The sequence below is a fragment of the Triticum aestivum genome, chromosome 5A, assembly GCF_018294505.1.
Source record: "Triticum aestivum cultivar Chinese Spring chromosome 5A, IWGSC CS RefSeq v2.1, whole genome shotgun sequence".
Lineage (NCBI taxonomy): Eukaryota > Viridiplantae > Streptophyta > Magnoliopsida > Poales > Poaceae > Triticum > Triticum aestivum.
In genome coordinates, this window is record NC_057806.1 from 349,778,680 (window position 1) to 349,787,894 (window position 9,215).

Genomic DNA, 9,215 nt, shown 5'->3' on the forward strand with positions numbered 1-9,215 from the left:
AATTCTTGGGGCCTCCTTCTCAAGAACCCAGCCCTGCAAAAGATGATCGCGATCTAGATGGTACCGCGGAGAAACCCAATTGCAACAGGCGTCGTCTGGCGTTCAGTTCTCAGGAGATGCCTCCAGCTGCCGCCTTCACCGAGCCTCAGATAGCCGAGATGCGAAATATTATCAGCCCCAACACACTCAAGAAGGTGGTCTCTGAGCAGAACTTGATCCCATTACAGCAGAAGAAGAAGGGACGGAAAAGAAAGAATAACAAGGGTGCGAGCCAGCCGGCACCGAGTACGATCTGTGCTCAGGACGGGCCACCTTCACCTAAGGATATCTCGAGGAGGGTGCATGTGGCGGGTAGACCGATACTACCGACTAATCTGCTCAATGCTGCAGCCGGTGCTATGCGGAGTCTGCATGAGAATGTTCTTTCTTTGGAGAAGCGGCGTCTCTTCGAGAATGATGTGGCATACCCGGTTTTCGTGGCCAAGGTGCCAGAGGGCAAGGGCTTTGTCGATAGCGTCATCGGGGGTATGATCGTCCTGCGGTTTGATGACATCTTCGCTATGTTTAACCTTCATCCACTGCACTACACCTTCATTCGGCTATTTTCGCTAAGTATAGAGATATGGATCATTAGAGACAAGACCCCGGACATCGTGATAGTCGACCCATTCTACATGCGTGCCAAGATCTTGGGCAGTGCTAGGGACCGGCAAGTCGCGAGTTCATACCTCGAAGGCGTCATTCTGGTGAACCCAGATAAGGATAACTTCCTCATGCCTTACTTTCCCGAGTAATTCATCCCCTCACCGCCCCGTAACATATGATTTCTTAGATTTCGACCGCTTTTTTTTCTAACATTCCGTGTTTTGTGCAGTGACACACGTTGCACACTCATCCTCTTAAGTGCGAACTATTCCATGGCCACGTATTTCGACTTGGACCATCAGTCGAATAAAGACTACACAAATATCAAGAAAGTTCTTGATGATGTTCTCCCCGGCTACGCCAAATCTGGAGGGACCTTCAGGAGGCCAATTTTTAGGTACGGCAAGCACGTGTTCACCCACGTAACGACATTCCCCTGCATCAAGAAGCCGCCTGGCGGTCAGAAGGATGCCTACTACACCCTCCATCACATGCGAGCGATCGTACGGGACCATAATCACCTTCTTCTACCAAATAGTCTCAAAGATTGGGCCGCACGCTTGTCGGCAATCTAGGACGCGGACCTCAGACAAGAATTCTTTCGCATCCAATCGGAGTTTGCGGAAATCATCCATCAAGATGTCCTTTGTACCTCAGGGCAGTTCTACCTCAAATATCAACCGTCCAACAGTGACATAGAAACAACGCTACAAATGCAGGCTGACAACGATCGCGATTTCATGACCATCATGAAAGACGGCCGCTTCATCCACGCTCCGGTCCTTGAGTCGAGTCAAAAGTAGTGATGCTGTGTAGTTCTGAAATATCAATTAGCTTATGTTGTAATTAAACTTTAATGAACTTGTATGTCTGTTTGGTTTGGACAGTCATTCAACTTATATGTAATCGATGCTATTTATTAGTAGGACCATGAATCATGCTATTAATGTGTTGCTTTTCTCTTCCGATCCTTTTGTTGCATACTTATATATTGCTTATGTATTGTCTATGAATTGCTACTAATGTTTTGTTTGTCTAGTGCATAGAGATGCCCTCGTATGTCGTGTACAAGGGTAAGGTTCCCGGAGTATACGACGACTGGGAGGAGTGTCGGAGACAGGTTCACCGTTTCAGCGGTAACAGTTACAAAGGGTACACCAGTAGGGCGGAAGTGGAAGCTAGATATGCGCGCTATCTAGCGGGAGAGAGGAGGGAGCGAAGGAGGAGCCGGATGAAGACCAGTTTCATCGCGATGATGCTCATCGTGACCGCAGCTTTCTTCTATGTGATGGTAGTTTAGATATCGACTTGTAATGTGAAGACAAACTCGCTACTCGCGGTCGCGAGACTTGTAATGTTGTAACTTTGTTCGGTCTTTTGAATTCGGAGACTAATATGATGAATTGTATTCGGAGACTAATCTTCCATTGTATTCGATAAATCTGTTGTTTATATGTTGTGCTGTTTATATTCTGTGCTGTAATGTATTTTATAACCTGTGCAAATATCAGAAAAGCAAAAAAAATCCTAATATTCATAGTAGTGGCGCACCTTGTTGAGCATTAGTGGCGCACCAGGGCTAAATACTAGTGGTGCATTATGGGGCATAGTAATGGCGCACTTGGGGGCATATGTGAAGGTAAATATGGCCCCTAGGAGGTATAGTAATGGCGCACCGTTTGACATAGTAATGGCGCACTGCCAGGTGCGCCACTATTGTCTGGGTGCGCCATTAGTACTTGTTACTATTGGCGTGATAATAGTGGCGCACCTATAGTGCGCCATTAATGGCCAAAACAGGTGCGCCACTAACAGGCCTTTTCCTAGTAGTGCTATAAGCTCTCGTGTGTGATAATGTGCTACCACAAATGGTTCAGGAGCCCCTACGCACACGAGAAGTGCTGCAAATCGTCTGTGATTTGTTGTGTATCACCGATGGTTCCACTATTGGGACATGTGCTTTCCGTTCTGAATGACACATGCTCATTTAGTTGAACTGTGTGCGCATCAATGGAGGGTTAAATAAAAAATATAGCATTTGAATCGCGTTGCAAAACGCTAATTAATCACAATATGCGATTGAATAAATAGTGTCCACATGAAGAACATTCATCAGAATTCGCAACAATATGCAATCGAACAAATGCTAGCTAAATTCCATTGATTTATCGACATAAGCAGTACATAATCATTGTGTATGTATTACGAAGACCTCATCACATGGAAAACAATGCATCCATGTGTATATATTTAGCGGCTACACTGGTGAGCGTCGGTCCTAAACAAATGGTTTTTTTACCCCTTTCCACGACGGCATTTGGAACCATCGCCAAGTGAGTGTGTGCGATAGGGTGTCCTTCCCACACAACCCAGAAATCATCGAGGATAGGCCCTCCTGGGACCCAGGCTGGGACCGTGTGCAATCGGGCGAGGCATCGAAACACAATCATTTCCGTAGGTATGTACATCCCACATGGTGAATCCTAGAAATCATTTCCGTAGGTAAGCACATCCCACATGATGAATCCCAGAAATCATTTCCGTAGGTATGTACATCCCACAAAATATTCCGAGAAAATCATTTCCGTAGGTATGTACATCCCACATGGTGAATCCCAGAAAAACATTTCTGTTCATATGTATATCACACACAGTCAATCCAAGGAATACATTTTCGTTCTTATGTACATCCCACACAGTCAATCCAGGGAAAACGTTTCCGTTTGGATGTAAATCCCACACAGTTTTATGTGTAGGCTTGTGTGTGAAATATGTAACTATCACACACGGTCTTCCTTGGATAACTGTTTGCGTTTATCAACTATATCACACACAATTTGATGAAGAAAACTGTGTGGCATTGGGCTATCCATCGCAACTGCTTTTACTGCTAGAACCGTTTGCAAAGGTCCATGACACATTTAGCATGTTTATTAGTTTACAATTAATAATTCCAGTATTACGCAAATTCACATTTCATATCGAACAACTGTTTGCCAATTTCATATCAGGCACTAAATATATTATAACATCATAGTACGGTAGCTACATGAAAACAACACAGTACAACATATAGCTAGTTCAACTTCATAAGAACAATATATTCTTTTCCCTAATCGAGATCTTCCAGGCTCGTCTTATCTACATCTGCTTTTAGTTTAGTAAGAACCCGTTTTGCATGGGCCAACTAGGAAAGTGCCTCCTCCTTCGCCAACACCATCTTAGCAAAGTCTTTAAAAAAATTTGAGCTCATTCTCCACCTTCAACTTTTTATCCCGCATCTTGAAATATGCTTCAGCATTGACAAGACTTTCTCTAAGCCTAGCTGTGTTCACTTCCTCATACATGCTCCAGAGCTTCGTTAGGCACATCTTCAAAGACTATGGCCACTCTTGATCAACCCACTCCAAGTAAGAACACTTCCGTTCAGCCTATAATATTTAAAACTAGATTAGTAACAATTGTAGGGGAAATGGGTTTATAGCAACATATAAAATCACCCATGCTTATTTTGAAAAACTGAAGAAACATGTTAATTATGACATATCTTGTCAAAAAGATCAATGTGCAAATGAAATAATTGGTACTGAGACAACAATCAAATTCTGGAACATCAGAAGCTATAATTAACTACAACGACGCTACAAGTTCTTACTCATGTACAATAAATAACAAATTGAACATTTGATGAGGAAGGTAAATATAACTGCAACAGCATAGCGATAGTGTTTGGATGACCGCAAATTGATACTTACAGGTGTGTACATGCACAAATTTAGTAACATAGAACTAATAGCACTAAGGTCGTCCACTATGTTTGCCAAAATTGGTGTAAAGACAACTGTTGCTACATCTTGCACCGCTGCCCTGAACTGGCCAGCCGATGCAGCGGAAAAAAATCAGGGACCCTGACTCCGAAGCACGTAGTTGCTTTGATGCCCAATTCCTTCGTGCCATAAAGATTTAGTATTTACTTCTTGGCTGCTTGGATGTGTGGACCGAAGTTGGCTGCACAAACTGCTGAAGCGGTGCCAAATAATTTTCTAATGGCACCGCTAATGAGATGGCAACAATTTAAGATACTAGTTACAAACTGTGACACTGTCTTAGGATGCGTTTGGTTGAAGGTGTGGTATGAATGGGTTGGGACCGTGACAGTGTCTGAATCACATCTAACAAATGATTTGTAACAACGGAAGAGGGTCTAACCTTCTCTGCACATGCCAGAAACTTCCTCCCAGTGTCCATAGAATCAAACACAAGTAGCTTCACGCATGGAGATTGATGGTGACAACGAGCAGATAGATCATCAGCCACCCCGCTCCATTAGTTGCCACTTATGGTCTTAGGGAGCTACAAGAGGAAGAAACGACTCAAATTGACCTCCGGGTAAAAATCCTTCATTCCAAGTCATAGCCTGAGAGAGAGAAGAGAGGCATACCCGGGTGGTGAAGGAGTAGTCGCCGGAGGAGGAACCGCTGGAGATGTCTTTGAAGAAGACCATGGCGACCCCGGCGGTAGGATTCGAGACAGCGAGAGCGAGGAAGGGGCTATAGCTTAGCAAGGAAGGAAGGAAGGAGGAAACATGGGAAATGTGACTTGTGGTCGGGGAGAAAAGGGGGTGGGGAAGGGGGGAAGGTGGGCGGGGGTAGATATTTTGGCGGTAGGACAAAAGTTTGGAAATGTGGAGGGAAACTTTGCGTGCGGTGCCGCCGGACCATACACTTTGAATGATTGTGTGCATCGCAAATGATTCTTCTGCTTTACGCGCATGGGATGAGTTTGATAATTCAAATTTTGGTCTCAAGGCATGGGCACATTCACTTTGAACGCGCGTGGTGCCGCCGGACCATTCACTTTGAACGATTGTGTGCATAGCAAACGATACTTCTGCTTTATGCGCATGGGATGAGTTTGATAATTCAAATTTTGGTGAAAATTTTCCCGGGTACGTCATTGCATAGTTTAACATCGCTTGCTAATTTGGGCACACAAAAGAGCGTACAGTAGACAGACCACACTTACTGAATCGAGCAATTTCAGTAATTACACAGAGCCAGTTGACCTAAACATTGCTCTGAGAAAAGACCAACATTAAAAACAAAGCCTAAGTACGCATAATTAAAAATCCGCCACCGCGCCAGCCTATGCATCGCCGGTGTGAGATGAGATGTCGTTGACTTGTCCTGGCGACATGCCGTGGTCGGTGGACTCCGTGTCCCCCCTGCTGAAGTCCACTGCATACTCGTCCTCGTCCTCGTCCTCGGCGCCGCCCTCAAGGTTGTAGGACTCGTAGTAGTGGCTGTGCCAGAGCTCGCGTTGGTACTCCACCACCAATTCCTCGACGGACAGACTCTTCTCTACCTCGACCTCGGCCACGCGCAACTCCTCCTCCCGGCGCTCCTTGATCTCCGCCACCTCCTGCATCTCCAGCTCCCGCTTAGCGACCTCATGAGGAAGTAGGTGCTCAATGGCCACCGCCGCCTTTTCAGACGTGGGTTGCATGTCAGAGTCCGAGGTGGCCTGGAATATCTTGGCGTAGATGGCCTCGACCCGGGCCAGGGCGACATCGGTGACCTGACGACAGCTCGATCTAGCACTCTCGACGTTTGCAGCCGCCATCGCAGCAGGAGCTGCAGCCATCTCGGCTGCTGCAGCTGCCCAGTCGACTGCCGCAGACGCCCTCTCAGGGGAAGTGGCCGCACTCAATGCGGATGCGGCGGCACTCTTGGTGTAGGCGGCCGCGCTCTTGGCGCAGACGACAGTGCTCGGGGGGACACGGCCATCGTACGGGCCTTCATGAAGCGTTTCCACGGCGTGTTCTTTGCAAGAAGGGGTGCGGGAATGGGGATCGGGATTAGTGGATTCGGGGGTTGCCAGCACTAGAGCAGACGAGCCGGCGAAGCTTATGGATGGAAACTTAAATAGACCCAGATATTTTCATCGCAAACGTTTCCTAGAAAACAACTGTGTGTGATGTTGTAGATGTTTTTTATTAGATGTGAAAGACGAATTTGGAATAAAGTGCCAACGGATGGTATTTTAAATGAACGAGGAATTTTGTAGTACTAATACAACTATCATGTCAAATTTTGGAAAATTTCAGGGGTCATTTGACCTTCTAAGACATTTAAGTGATTTTCTAGCCATTTAATGACCATAATTGAAATTTGAACTACATGTACATGCAACAACTAACCATAACGGTTTGAAAACTCATATTTCGTGTACCTGTGTGCGATTTAATTCCATGTGCAGTAAATTGGAAGGAATTTTCAAACATATTGGTCTAATGGCTATGACCCAATTAAGCATGGAGTGACATGGCATTTTAATTCCAAAAAATAAAAAAATCAGAAACACATGAAACCTTGGTTGATGTAATGTCATGCCACCAAGATGATGTGGTAAACAAATTGGCATGTTTGACCAAAGTTTGGAAACACACCCCGCACAAACCGGAGCAACTCACTAGAAGGCTCGTGGTTCCGAGAGGGAATAATGCATGTTTGATGGCGAACGGGAGATAGCTTCCTCTTACGGCCTTCAAATTTTGTTCTACGTCTAACATGCACTACTACAACTGTAATGTGAATTTTTTGAAAATTCCAGGGGTCATTTGACCTTTTAAAGACATTTAAGTGATTCTCTGGCCATTTAATGACCGTAATTCAAATTTGAACTACATCTACATGCAACGCGTAACCGAAGCGGTTTGAAAAATCATATTTGTGTACTTGTGTGCGAGTTAATTCCATGTACTCGTATGCATGGAGTGGCATGGTATTTTAATTCCAAAAAAATCAGAAACAGATGAAACCTTGGTTGATGTAATGACATGCCACCAAGATGATGTGGTAAAGGAATTGGCATGTTTGACAAAACTTCGGACACACACCCCTCACAAACCGGAGCAACTCGCTAGAAGGTTCATGGTTCCAAGAGAGAATAATGCATGTTTGATGACGAACGAGAGATAGCTTCCTCTTACGGCCTTCAAATTTTTTCTACGTCTAACGTGCACCACTACAACTGTAATGTGAAATTTTGGAAAATTCTATGGGTCATTTGACCTTTTAAAGACATTTAAGTGATTTTCTAACCATTTAATGACCGTAATTCAAATTTGAACTACAACTACATGCAACGCTAACCAAAACATTTTGAAAAATCATATATGTGTACTTGTGTGTGAGTTAATTCCATCTGCAGTAAATTAGAAGGAATTTTCAAATATATTGGTGTCACGACAAGGACACATGCATACGTATGCATGGAGCGACATGGCATCTTAATTCAGAAAATAGAAAAATGATGAGAAACACATGAAACCTTGGTTGATGTAATGTCATGCCACCAAGATGATGTGGTAAAGAAATTGGCATGTTTGACGAACATTTGGACACGCACCCTTCATAAACCGGAGCAACTCGCTAGAAGGTTCGTGGTTCCGAGAGGGAATAATGCATGTTTGATGATGAACGCGAGATAGCTTCCTCTTACGACCTTCAAATTTTTTCCTACGTTTAACGTGCACTAATACAACTATCTTGTGAAAATTTGGTAAATTTCAGGGGTCATTTGACCTTTTAAAGACATTAAGTGATTTTCTAACCATTTAATGACCTTAATTCAAATTTGTACTACATCTACATGCAACGCTTAACCATAACGGTTTGAAAAATCATATTTTTGTGTAGTTGGGTGTGAGTTAATTCCATGTGCACTAAATTCGAAGGAATTTTCAAACATATTGGTGTCAACGCATGGGCACATGCTTGGAGTGCATGCCAAGGCATTTTAATTCCAAAAAATTAAAAAAAAGATTAGAAAACATGAAACCTTGCTTGATTTAATGCCATGCCACCAAGATGATGTGGTAAAGAAATAAGCATGTTTGACGAAAGTTTGGACACATACCCCTCACAAACCGGAGCAACTCGCTAGAAGGTTCATGGTTCTAAGAGGGAACAATCCATGTTTGATGACGAACGAGAGATAGCTTCCTCTTACGGCCTTGAAATTTCTTCAACATCTAACATGCACTACTACAACTGTAATGTGAAATTTTGGAAAATTCTACGGTTCATTTGACGTTTCAAAGACATTTAAGTGATTTTCTAACCATCTAATACCCGTAATTCAAATTTGAACTGCATCTACATGCAATGCCTAACCAAAACGGTTCGAAAAATCATATCTGTGTACTTGTGTGCGAGTCAATTTTATCTGTAGTAAATTAGAAGGAATTATCAAACATATTGGTCTCACGACATGGACACATGCACACGTATGCATGGAGTGACATGGCATTTTAATTCAAAAAATAGAAAAATGATCAGAAACACATGAAACCTTGGTTGATGTAATTTCATGCCACCAAGATGATGTGGTAAAGAAATTGGCATGTTTGACGAACATTTGGACACACGCCCCTCACAAACCGGAGCAACTTGCTAGAAGGTTCGTGGTTCTGAGAGGGAACAGTGCATGTTTGATGACGAACGGGAGATAGCTTCCGCTTACGGCCTTCAAATTTTTTCCTACGTTTAACGTGCGCTAATACAACT